We start from the raw sequence: 13,316 nt of genomic DNA on the forward strand, positions 1-13,316 counted from the left end.
TCGTTGGCCTTCGTAACGACAATTGCAGCAAATACATTATTTATAATAAATACATCGACTTTTGAGTTAATACCAATATTAAACGAATTAGAAAGACCCTTAATTTTTTAGAAAACAAAAGTTGGACGTGAATCTGCAACCTTTTTCTTCACCACTCAATAGCTCACGACGCTATCAACGGCGCTACAGCTTCGAGACACCAATTGGTGCTCCGTATACGGCGTAAGTCTAAAGACTATACCTACAAAGTCATTATTTGATATTTAATACGCAAACTGTACCAAAAAGACGCGCATTTGAGAGATCATCATTGTGCCGTAGCACTGCAACGGTATACTTGCGTAGCACTCATGTTATAGCACTACAAACAACAACTATAACAAGCCTGCACCTGCCGATATGTAGTTTCCCGTTATTTTATAATAACAAATCGTAGTTAAAACGACGCGTTTTCGAGAGATCTTCAACTGCTGATACTCTGAAACAGCTTACATTCGTACCATGTACTGTATGATAAAGAAAACCCACCAAGTAGTTTAACACAGTACAATCTGGAGGCAATTGTTTTGAACGGCTTGTGAAATAAAAAAGGAAAAAAAAAATTAGGGATGGATGGGGACTGCGCCTGTTGTGTACGGATGGATGGGGACTGCGCCTGTTGTGTACGGATTCATGGGGAACTGGTCACCGTCCGTGAACATCTGGAAGCTGTTGGTCGACAGGCTCCAGGCTGTTGCCCTGGGCCGCGGTCGCATTGGGACACTCGAGGCGGGCGCTTTGGCGCCTCTGGAGCCTCTGGAGCCTGTAGCATCGCCTGGGATCTCTGATGCCACTTCGCCCTCGGATTCGGACGTCCTTGCCGGTCGTCACTTGCCTGACGGTGATTGGCGAATCGCGGCGGCGTCGCGAATCCCTGGGCGGAAGGCGAAAGTTGGTGCTGACCTCAAGGCTGTACCCTTACGCCTCCGTAACAGGTTTGAAGTACTGCCCTCTGCTGAAAGTACACTCCTGGAAATTGAAATAAGAACACCGTGAAATCATTGTCCCAGGAAGGGGAAACTTTATTGACACATTCCTGGAGTCAGATACATCACATGATCACACTGACAGAACCACAGGCACATAGACACAGGCAACAGAGCATGCACAATGTCGGCACTAGTACAGTGTATATCCACCTTTCGCAGCAATGCAGGCTGCTATTCTCCCATGGAGACGATCGTAGAGATGCTGGATGTAGTCCTGTGGAACGGCTTGCCATGTCATTTCCACCTGGCGCCTCAGTTGGACCAGCGTTCGTGCTGGACGTGCAGACCGCGTGAGACGCCGCTTAATCCAGTCCCAAACATGCTCAATGGGGGACAGATCCGGAGATCTTACTGGCCAGGGTAGTTGACTTACACCTTCTAGAGCACGTTGGGTGGCACGGGATACGTGCGGACGTGCATTGTCCTGTTGGAACAGCAAGTTCCCTTGCCGGTCTAGGAATGGTAGAACGATGGGTTCGATGACGGTTTGGATGTACCGTGCACTATTCAGTGTCCCCTCGACGATCACCAGTGGTGTACGACCAGTGTAGGAGATCGCTCCCCACACCATGATGCCGGGTGTTGGCCCCGTGTGCCTCGGTCGTATGCAGTCCTGATTGTGGCGCTCACCTGCACGGCGCCAAACGCGCATACGACCATCATTGGCACCAAGGCAGAAGCGACTCTCATCGCTGAAGACGACACGTCTCCATTCGTCCCTCCATTCACGCCTGTCGCGACACCACTGGAGGCGGGCTGCACGATGTTGGGGCGTGAGCGGAAGACGGCCTAACGGTGTGCGGGACCGTAGCCCAGCTTCATGGAGACGGTTGCTAATGGTCCTCGCCGATACCCCAGGAGCAACAGTGTCCCTAATTTGCTGGGAAGTGGCGGTGCGGTCCCCTACGGCACTGCGTAGGATCCTACGGTCTTGGCGTGCATCCGTGCGTCGCTGCGGTCCGGTCCCAGGTCGACGGGCACGTGCACCTTCCGCCGACCACTGGCGACAACATCGATGTACTGTGGAGACCTCACGCCCCACGTGTTGAGAAATTCGGCGGTACGTCCACCCGGCCTCCCGCATGCCCACTATACGCCCTCGCTCAAAGTCCGTCAACTGCACATACGGTTCACGTCCACGCTGTCGCGGCATGCTACCAGTGTTAAAGACTGCGATGGAGCTCCGTATGCCACGGCAAACTGGCTGACACCGACGGCGGCGGTGCACAAATGCTGCGCAGCTAGCGCCATTCGACGGCCAACACCGCGGTTCCTGGTGTGTCCGCTGTGCCGTGCGTGTGATCATTGCTTGTACAGCCCTCTCGCAGTGTCCGGAGCAAGTATGGTGGGTCTGACACACCGGTGTCAATGTGTTCTTTTTTCCATTTCCAGGAGTGTATTTCTGAGCCAACAAGGGCGGCCTCACTTGTTGCCGCAGTGGCCGGTCTTCCTGAGAGGTCCGGACAAGCGCAGAGGGTGGGATTGCTTGTCATTGGGAGCTCCAATAATATTAAGCGAGTGATGGAGCCCCTTAGGGATACGACAGCTAAGGATGGGAAAAATGCCAATATGCACTCCGTGTGCATACCGGGGGGAGTCATCCAAGATGTGGGAAGGGTCCTTCCGGATGCCATGAAGGGTACAGGGTGCAGCCAACTGCAGGTGGTGGTTCATGTCGGCACTAATGACGTATGTCGCTATGGATCGGAAAGAGATTCTCTCTGGTTTCCCGCGGTTATCTGAGTTGGTGAAGACTGCCAACCTTGAATGAGATTTTCACTCTGCAGCGGAGTGTGCGCTGATATGAAACTTCCTGGCAGATTAAAACTGTGTGCCGGACCGAGACTCGAACTTGGGACCTTTGCCTTTCGCGGGCAAGTGCTCTACCAACTGAGCTACCCAAGCACGACTCACGCCCCGTCCTCATAGCTTTACTTCTGCCAGTATCTCGTCTCCTACCTTCCAAACTTTACAGAAGCTCTCCTGCTAACCTTGCAGAACTAGCACTCCTGAAAGGACATTGCGGAGACATGGCTTAGCCACAGCCTGGGGGATGTTTCCAGAATGAGATTTTCACTCTGCAGCAGTGTGTGCGCTGATATGAAACTTGCAGAAGTAAAGCTGTGAGGACGGGGCGTGAGTCGTGCTTGGGTAGCTCAGTTGGTAGAGCACTTGCCCGCGAAAGGCAAGGTCCCAAGTTCGAGTCTCGGTCCGGCACACAGTTTTAATCTGCCAGGAAGTTTCACTGCCAACCTTGCTAGGAGACGAAGGCAGAGCTCACCATCTGCAGCAGTCCGCAGCTCGTGGTCGTGCGGTAGCGTTCTCGCTTCCCGCGCCCGGGTTCCCGGGTTCGATTCCCGGCGGGGTCGAGGATTTTCTCTGCCTCGTGATGACTGGGTGTTGTGTGATGTCCTTAGGTTAGTTAGGTTTGAGTAGTTCTAAGTTCCAGGGGACTGATAACCATAGATGTTAAGTCCCATTGTGCTCAGAGCCATTTGAACCATTTTGAACCATCTGCAGCATCGTCGACAGGACCGATTGCGGACCTTTGGTAAACCGAGTGTAGGGTCTGAATCAGAAGCTCAGACGGTTCTGCTACCGTATAGGCTGCATATTCGTCGACTTGCGTCATAGGGTGGTGGGGTTTCGGGTTCCGCTAAATAGGTCAGGTGTCCACTACACACAGGAGGCGGCTACACGGGTAGCAGGGGTTGTGTGGTGTGGAATGGGCGGTTTTTTAGGTTGGACTGTCTTGGGAAAGATCAAAAAGGGCTCCAGTCTCAAAGGGTACAGGGCAATGAAACGACGAGAATCGACCGAGCAACAGTCGGTATTGTAGTTGTAAATTGTCGTACCTGTGTTGGGAAAGTACGAAGAGCTTCAAGCGCTGATAGAAAGCACTGAAGCTGAAACTGTTATAGGAACAGAAAGCTGGCTAAGACAGGAGATAACTTCTGCCGAAATTTTTAGAGGCGCACACCATGTTCAGAAATGATAGACTAAATAAAGTAGTAAGTGGTGTGTGTATGTTTCTGTTGGTAGTAGTTTATCTTGCAGTGAAGTTGAAATAGATAGTTCCTGCGAATTACTATGGGCAGAGGTTATACTCAACAGCGTACCAAAATAATAATTGGCTCCTTTTACCGACCCCCCCTCCCCACCCCGACTCAGATGATATAATGGCTGAACTCTTCAAAGAAAACTTGAATCTCATTACAAGTAAGTACCCCACTCATACAGTTGTAATTGGTGGAGACTTCAATCTACCCTCGATTTGTTGGCGAAAATACATGTTCAAAGTCGGTGTGGTAGACCGAAAAATCTTCCGAAATTGTACTAAATGCTTTCTCTGAGAATTACTTTGAACAATTAGTTTATGAGAACACACGAATTATAAATGGTTGCGAAAACACACTTTACCTCTTAGCCACAAATAATCCTGATCTACTAGAGAGCGTCATGACGGATACAGCGATTAGTGAACACAAGGTCATTGTAGCGAGGCTTAAAACCATATCAACCAAAACCGCTAAAAATAAACGCAAAATGTATCTACTTAAAACAACAGATAACAATTCGCTTGATGCCCTTCCGAAGAGTGAGTGTCTCCATTCCTTCCAAGCTAATTATGTAAGTGTAGACCAGATATGGCTCAAATTCAAAGATACAGTATCGACAGCAATAGATTCATACCGCAGAAGTTAATAAGAGACGGGACTGATCCACCATGGTACACAAAACATGTCAGAACACTGTTGCAGAAGCAACGAAACAAGCATGCCAAATTCAGAAGAACGCAAAATCTCCAAGACTGGCTAAGTTACACGGAAGCTCGAAATTTAGTGCGGACGTCAATTCGAGATGCTTTTAATAGTTTCCACAATGAAATATTGTCACAAAATTGGTAGACATCCCAAAGAGATTCTGGTCGTATATAAAGTACACCAGTGACAAAAAAACAGTCAATACCGTCAATGAGCGATAGCGATGGAAATGTTACCGATGATGGTGCTACTAAAGCGGAGTTACTAAATACAGTTTTCCGTTATTCCTTCACGAAAGAAGACGAAGTAAATATTCCAGAACTCGAAACCAGATTAGCTGTTAGCATGAGTGATATAAAAGTAGATATCTTGGGTGTTGTGAAACAACTCAAATCACAAAGTCAAGTCTTCCAGTCCAGATGGTATACCTATCAGGTTCCTTTCAGAGTATGCAGACACAATAACGCCTTTCTTAGCAATCATATACAACCACTCAATTGACGAAAGGTATGTTCCTAAAGACTGGAAAGTAGCACAGGTCACCCCAATATTAAAGAAAGGAAATAGGAGTAACCCATTGAATTACAGACCCGTATCACAGACCTCAATTTGCAGTAGGATTTTGGAGCATATATTGTACTCTAACATTATGAATCACATTGAAGAAAATGACTTCTTGATACATAACCAACACGGATTCAGAAAATATCGTTCTTATGCAACGCAGCTAGCTCTTTATTTCCATGAAGTAGCGAGTGGTATCGACAAGGGATCTCAGATCGATTCCATATTCCTAGATTTCCAGAAGGCTTTTGACACTGTTCCTCACAAGCAACTATTAATCAAATTGCGTGCATATGGAGTATAATCTCAGTTGTATGACTGGATTCGTGATTTTTCTCTCAGAGAGGTCACAGTTCGTAGCGATAGACGGTAAATCATCGAGTGGAACAGAAGTGATATCTGGCAAGGTAGTGTCATAGGCCCTCTGCGCCGGCCGCGGTGGTCTAGCGGTTCTAGGCGCGCAGTCCGGAACCGCGCTACTGCTACGGTCGCAGTTTCGAATCCTGCCTCGGGCATGGATGTGTGTGCTGTCCTTAGGTTAGTTAGGTTTAGTAGTTCTAAGTTCTAGGGGACTGATGACCACAGATGTTAAGTCCCATAGTGCTCAGAGCCATTTGAACAACTTTTTTAGGCCCTCTGCTGTTCTTGGTTTACGTAAATGATCTACGTGATAATCTCAACAGCCCTCTTAGATTGTTTGCAGATGACGCTGTAATTTACCTAGTAAAATCGTTAGACGATCAACTCCAATTACAAAATGATCTAGAAGAGAATTTCTGTATGGTGCGGAAAGTGGCAGTTGGCACGAAATAAAGTGCTAAAAGAAATCCGATAAATTTTGGGTATACGATAAATCGCACAAGTCTAAGGGCTGTCAATTCGACTAAATACCTAGGAATTACAATGATGACCAACTCAAATTGGAAAGACCACATAGATAATATTGCGGGGAAGGCGAAATAAAGACTGCGCTTTGTTGGCAGAACACTTAAAAGATGCATCAAACCCACTAAAGAGACAGCCTACATTACACTCGTCCGTCCTCTGCTGGATTATTGCTGTGCGGTATGGGATCCTTACCAGGTAGGATTGACGGAGGACATCGAAAAAGTGCAAAGAAGGGCAGCTCGTTGCGTGTTATCGCGCAATGGGGGTGAGAGTGTCACTGATAGGATACGCGATGTGGGGTGGCAATCACTGAAACAAAGGCGGTCTTCTTTGCGGCGAGATCTATTTACGAAATTTGAATCACCGACTTTCTCTTCCGAAAGGGAAAATATTTTGTTGACACCCACCTACGTAGGGAGAAATGATCATCATAATAAAATAAGAGAAATCGGAGCTCGAACGGAAAGATTTAGGTGTTCCTTTTCCCCACGCGCCATTCGAGAGTGGAATGGTGGAGTAGTAGTATGATCCTAGTTCGATGAACCCTCTGCCAGGCACTTCAGTGTGAATTGCGGAGTAGCCATGTAGATGTAGGTGTTCTGCTTGTACCGTAGAACGATGTCTCATCTCTCTGGCCGCATTCCCCTCCAAGAAGCAACATTTGACATGCGAGATTCTTTATTTCACGCTCCGCTTTGTAGTGGAAAGCGGACGACCACTCTGTGACCTCACCTCACCAGCTCCTCATTGACGTACATCTACACGTCTCGCGAGGATGGCTTCAGCGTGAGGGCATTACGGACGTGCTCCACAATTTCCAGTGGCAGACGCTATAAGAGACGTCACGCATCACGGCGGCGTTTACTATTTATAATCAGAGCACGTTCCGAAAAGAATCGGGAAACGTGTAACTTCCTCCCACATGCGTCTCGCGAAGTGACTGCGACGAGAGAATCCGAGAAATCAGTACTCATTCGGCACTATACCGACAAAAATTCTTCCCATATGCAACAAGGGGGGCAGGGGGGGGGGAGGGGAGGAGGAGGAGGAGGAGGAGGAGGAGGAGGAGGGAGGGGGGGAGGGAGATTGATCAGATAATGGTATCAGAAGTATCCTCTGCCACACACAGTAAGATTGTTTGTATAGTATAGATATGGATTACACAGACAGTACCAGTATTTAAAAAAAATATTTTTCACCTGGTGGGGTTCGTTGCGTAGATTTTCGTGAAAACTTTGTGATAAAATCATTTGGTAAAAATACCTTAAGCTACCTATCTCTTTAACACAGGGAGTTTAAAAAATGACCTGATTTAAAACTCCGTATTTACTGAAAATACTTACCGGGAATGAAATGTAAAATATTTACAAAATCTTAAAAGTTTTAGCAATGCTATTACAAATGCTCTGTGTGCCCAGCAAGCAGCATGAAAACCATCGAGACAATGGTTAAACTCGCCATGAAGTTTACACATTGTATCTGCTTTTACAGAAGTTATGGCAGGTGTTGGTCCATTCTTTACTTCTACGTTACGGGGTAAGAGAGTAATTTACACACTTTCCTTCACACATCCCCGCAGGAAACAATCGCGTGGTGTCATGTCTGGCGGACCTTGGGAGGCTAAAAGGAGGGCAGTGTCTCTGTGTCCCGAGTGCCCTATGCAGCGTCGAGGCAGAGCCCGATTGGAAAACGGGTACTTTGCTGTGCCAAGGTGTTGGAGCTCCATCCTGCGGAAAATAAAGTCATCGGAGTCGTCCTGAAGTTGAAGAAAGTCAGTTCCGCGGTATCTGAAGATAGCTCAAGGCTGCATAGGGCGCTCGGGACCCTGCGACACTGTCCTGCAATCCTGGCCTCCAAGGTCGCCAGATATGACCCCATGCGACCTTTTCTTGAGGGAGAAAGTGAGGAAAAGTGTGTTCATTGTGTAAAGGTTGCGCCGAATTTAACTATGGTCTAGATTTTGTGTGTGGTGCTGCTGCTGCTGCTGCTGCAGGCCTTTGAGGCCGAGCGGTTCTAGGCGCTTCAGTCTGGAATCGCACGACCGCTACGGTCGTAGATTCGAATCTTGCCTCTGGCATGGATGTGTGTGATGTCCCTAGGTTTAAGTAGTCCTAGGGGACTGATGATCTCAGATGTGAAGTCCCATAGTGCTCAGACCCATTTGAACCATTTTTGTGCTGCTGCTGCTGCTGCTGCTGGACACACACAACATCTTTAACAGCATAGCTAAAACAAGTTTGTGAATAATATGCAATTCATCCCATGTTTGAAGTATGCTTTTTCAATAAATATTAAGTTTTGAAATCAGGTAATTCTTTTTGAAAAACCCTGTACAACGGTTACACAGTAAAATAATGGCTACAGAATGCATAAATACCTAGTTTAGACTGTATGCCTTATGGGGCAGCAACGTAATCGCTCCGAACCATCTTTCCATTTCCTTTTCGACGCTGCCGTAATTGTCGCATTGGCTCGGCACTGAACTTTCTAAGTTTGATTCCTTTAGACGCGAGCTTTCCTCTGACTTCCGTTTTCGATAATTCTGAGCATATTTACGAGCCACATGGAACGATATCTTTCATTAATTTGTGATTTTCAGCTTTATACCGATTTCACTCCGTAGAATATTTCTGTTTTATCACTTTCGATTCTCGAAGTGCTCAGCAAGCTTTTCACATTGACAACCGAATCAGTGTCCTAGCGAAAAGCGTTTCAACCCTACACCGATATAGCTATTTCGTAACGATCACAAGTGTGGACTTAACAATGGTACGATGGCAAATGCAAAACAAACACTGAGCGACCAACATGTACCGACATCCTCTATTCCTTGTGGGCTTTACCACTGCTTACGCATTATTACTATTGTAGTTTTTGGCGATAAAAATCTGACGGTATTTCATCACACAAGAAAGTTGAACCGATGAGCAAATACGACGTTTTAACATCAAAAAGTATTATTTACAGCTTTCACTGAAACTTCCGTTATCAGTTTCCTTCTTTCTGGGTGCTGGTGAAACAATTTTATACCATTGATTTTTGTTTTGTTCTGTGATATTTTGCTCTTTTATAAGTGGTACTGACAAGCAACACGCACATAGCACAGAATAGACTATTATCCTATGTCAAAAATACGGTTCGAAGTTTTGATATTCTGAATGCTATAAAATTAAAACTGCATTTTGGGTAAATGTTTCAGACACGGAGTTATTTTTGTGCGATTAAAGCTCACAAATTATTAAATTTCAAGATTTGTTCAGTGATTGAAAGCACTGTGTTACTGGATGAAGACGAAGCTTTAATATACTCACAGACTAAGTTGACGTTCCGCTCGTAATAGCATCTCCCAATTTCATTTGTTCCCAGTGGACACCACGTCGAGTGTCAACTTAGTTTGCGTACACAGCATGGGTGAAACTGGAGCGATAGCCGAAGTTACTAGTATTTTTCGTACTTTTTCGCTAACGGTTTAGTTATTTAGTGACATAAGGCATTTACAACTTTTAAGTAGCAACAGAAAGGAATGTTGTTAAGATTGCAAATGGAAACCTTCCGAGCTTTTATATTCCGGAAATATGGAACCCGAAAACTCATTTTAAGTAAAATATACTTACACTTTAAAACTAATTATTGCTAGAGATATTTTATACAGTTAAAACAAGTACTTGTTTGTGTCGAGATACTGACTCTGAAGTCTCTGCAAACTACAATATCCGGCCGGGGTGGCCGAGCGGTTCTAGGCGCTGAAGTCTGGAACCGCACGACCGCTACGGTCGCTGGTTCGAATCCTGCCTCGGGCATGGATGTTTGTGATGTCCTTAGGTTAGTTAGGTTTAAGTAGTTCTAAGTGACTGATGACCTCAGAAGTCAAGTCCCATAGTGCTCAGAGCCAAACTACAATAATACATACACCATAGAAGTGTGTAAAAATAAGGATTGCTACTTTGATTTAATAGTCGTTTTTCTATCACATGGTTTGCGAGGGTTCCAACTACACGACTGTCACTGTTGTGCAATCTATCCCTGTCATTTGCGCTAGTGTCTTACCTAAAATAATGAAAAACTTCGGCTGGCGGAAGACGTAGAGCATGGGGTGTGCAATATTTCCCTGTAATTGTGTGCAACCACCTCTTTCGAAGAACGCGGCACAGACGTAATACAGGGAGTTCTTATACCCACTAGTGCCGCCAGGAAGCAAGCGCCCGGCTAGCTCAGTCGGTAGAGCATGAGACTCTTAATCTCAGGGTCGTGGGTTCGAGCCCCACGTTGGGCGAATATTTTTATTTCTTCGTTACTACCACAACATCAACGCCGAATACAGCAAGTTTCTAATAAGTTAAAAACTTTGATGCATCAAGTACGAAAACTGCGTTTCGCTTGTAAACGAACATTATTATATGAGAAGTCACAAACAACAGAAGCACTGCAGAGTTAAAATCTCATTCTAGAAGCACACTAATTTGCACATAATACTTTACACTTTTGCAGCTGCAGTGAGTGATACTTAACAATGGTCTAATAGAATAATAAGTTTCTATGAAGCGTTTGCTTACATAAAAACGAACATCACAGAATTAAACACACTACCTCATCTGCATCTGTACGAGAGAGTTGCACACATTTTATGCATCTTCTCATTCTTTGGAACGTTTGACACTTAAAGTGGGAAAGCTAGACGATAGTGAACCTGAACAAACCACCAGGATGTAACTGGCCTTCTTAGCCTTTACAGTCACCGCAACACTTCAGTGTCGTCGCTGGAGACTTCAACAGCCATCATATAGTGTGTTGCAAAAATCGATGGCAAAACTTCAGGAATCCATTTATCATCTAATAAGGAGAAATAGCAGTCTTGTAAATGTGGGCTCTAAGACGCAAACGTTAAGAGCTATAGGCACCTCTTCGCCTCCGATACTATGATTCAGTTCTCTTCTACTGAAAGCTCTTTGCTTTCAGCGTTTATGGAGATCGTACTAGGGCCAAAGCAAGAAAAACATTTCTAGTAAACATGAGCTCTAAAATGTATACTTTAAGCTACAAGCAATTGTTCATTATAAGAGAAGCGTTTCACAATAGCGGAGATCAACAAATGCTCATAGCTCATAAGATATGCGTTTCAGAGTCTATGTTTACTGGATTTTTTGAGATGAGGCATTCATTCTTAAGGTTTTGCCGTCGATTTTGGGAACACCCTGTGCACTCTGGGGATATCAAGAATGAGACTAAAATGGACAAAATCTCAAACTTACAGCCACCTTCAACAAATACAACAGAGTCATTGGTGTATTGAAGAGCGCGCAGCAAAACGATTCTTAACAAGATGTTATCGCAAAGAATACATTCCTGGCTGGAATGAAGACAGCAAAGGCTTCTCAAAGAATCTGAAGATAGTGGTGATTCTGCTACTGCCTCCGACCTTGTGCAGTCACAAAATAAGAGCAGATAAAACAGATGGAAACAAACGGTAACTTCCTAGAATCATACTCCCTCCAGCTGGAAGGCCTGGTCTTTGATTAGAAAGCTGAACACATCGAACACCACCACACGACAACGAAGTAACGAATTTAGTTGATACGGTCAATTACATGGTTTCCATCTCCACATCAACCAACGATAAACACATCAAAAGGGAAGTCAGACATCTCTTAAAAGTAACGACACGGTCGGCTCCGCAAACATCTGAGTTTTCCACCCGCACTTCAACTGGAAGAGGCCTTAGAAGCTGTAAGGAACATAACATCTGGGAATGCAGCAGGCGTGGATGGCAACTGCCTCGAGTTTCTGTTGCACTTTGGTCCTGCAACTATCAAATGGATGAACACATTTTCAAATAGCTGCCACCTCTTTTCCAGGTAACTTAGAACAAACTTATGCTCAAATTTAATAGTCTCATTCCGTGTCTGAAGACTACATGACGACGACGACGACGACGACGACGACGATTCGGACTGTGGAGAGCTCAACTGCCCGTACAAATTCCCAACTTTTACTCGATCCAATCTCGCCACTTTCATGAATGATGAAACGATGAGAACAACACAAACACCCAGTCATCTCGAGGCAGGTGAAAATACCTGACCCCGCCGGGAATCGAACACGGGACCCCGTACTTGGAAAGCGAGAATGCGACCGCGAGACCACGAGCTGCGGACTCCGTGTCTGAAACTAACCACTATAATTAGCATTATGTTGAACAGTCACTTCCACGTTTTCTTAGAGAACTCCAAAAGTAGTGTTCTTAAGATAGATGATGGTATCCTACAGTGTCCTGTTTTGGCTTTACACCTTCTTAATTTTTATATATATGACCTTCTAAGAACCAAGTCCAGGAAATTATCTCCGTAATGTTGCAGCTAAATTCGAAACTCCCAACAATATACCTCAGAAATTAACTGGAACTGCCTTGAGTGCCACTCCAACAGTGGTCAGACCATGAGCTCTAGCTCTCTCAAACTCAGTCGCAGAATACCGCGGTTCCACTTGGCTAAACAGTGCTCACACTAAAGTAATAGGCATATAGCTCAATGAAGCACTGCGTCTCATTACAAGAGTGTATTCGTCAAACACACACACACACACACACACACACCACTGGCTACTGATACTTATTAAAATTCAGCCTCTGTCCACAAGAAGACCACAGTCGCTGTTGAAAGTGTGAACAAGAACTTAAAAAAAAAAAATCAGAATTACCAATTCACTGAGAAATATCATCAAAAAGCGAGCGACTGAGGTCTATAAGACCCACTGTGGCGTGAAGCACTCAGCATGCAGGCCACTAACTTCAACATGCAAGAAGCCTGGAACAGTCTTCCCTGAAGCATCACCCACTAATCAAAATTCCCTGGAAGCGACCAGTAGACCTTCATCTACCCCAACGACACTGGTGCATACTGAATCACATCAAAACTGCCGGGGACAGATGTGGAGCATTGCTGCACAAATGGGGATGGAAGTCCTCCCCTGAATGTGTGTCGAAGAGCAGCAAAAGGTACATCTTTTAACATTTGGATGTTCCCTCAGAGCATTCACAGGGACAATGGAAGATCTTCACAATTTCTCTACCATATGA

The 13,316-nt window shown here is 45.4% G+C and overlaps 1 protein-coding gene and 1 non-coding gene across 4 annotated transcripts in view; one reads left to right on the top strand and one right to left on the bottom strand.

The window, feature by feature from the left end:
• LOC124545362 (mucin-19-like) overlaps positions 1–13,316 on the bottom strand; it is a 545,233-nt gene that overhangs the window by 466,928 nt on the left and 64,989 nt on the right. The window lies entirely within an intron of this gene.
• Positions 10,445–10,517, top strand: Trnak-cuu. Its single transcript has one exon. It is a non-coding gene; the product is annotated as a tRNA-Lys (tRNA).

This window comes from Schistocerca americana, chromosome 8, assembly GCF_021461395.2.
Source record: "Schistocerca americana isolate TAMUIC-IGC-003095 chromosome 8, iqSchAmer2.1, whole genome shotgun sequence".
Classification (NCBI taxonomy): domain Eukaryota; kingdom Metazoa; phylum Arthropoda; class Insecta; order Orthoptera; family Acrididae; genus Schistocerca; species Schistocerca americana.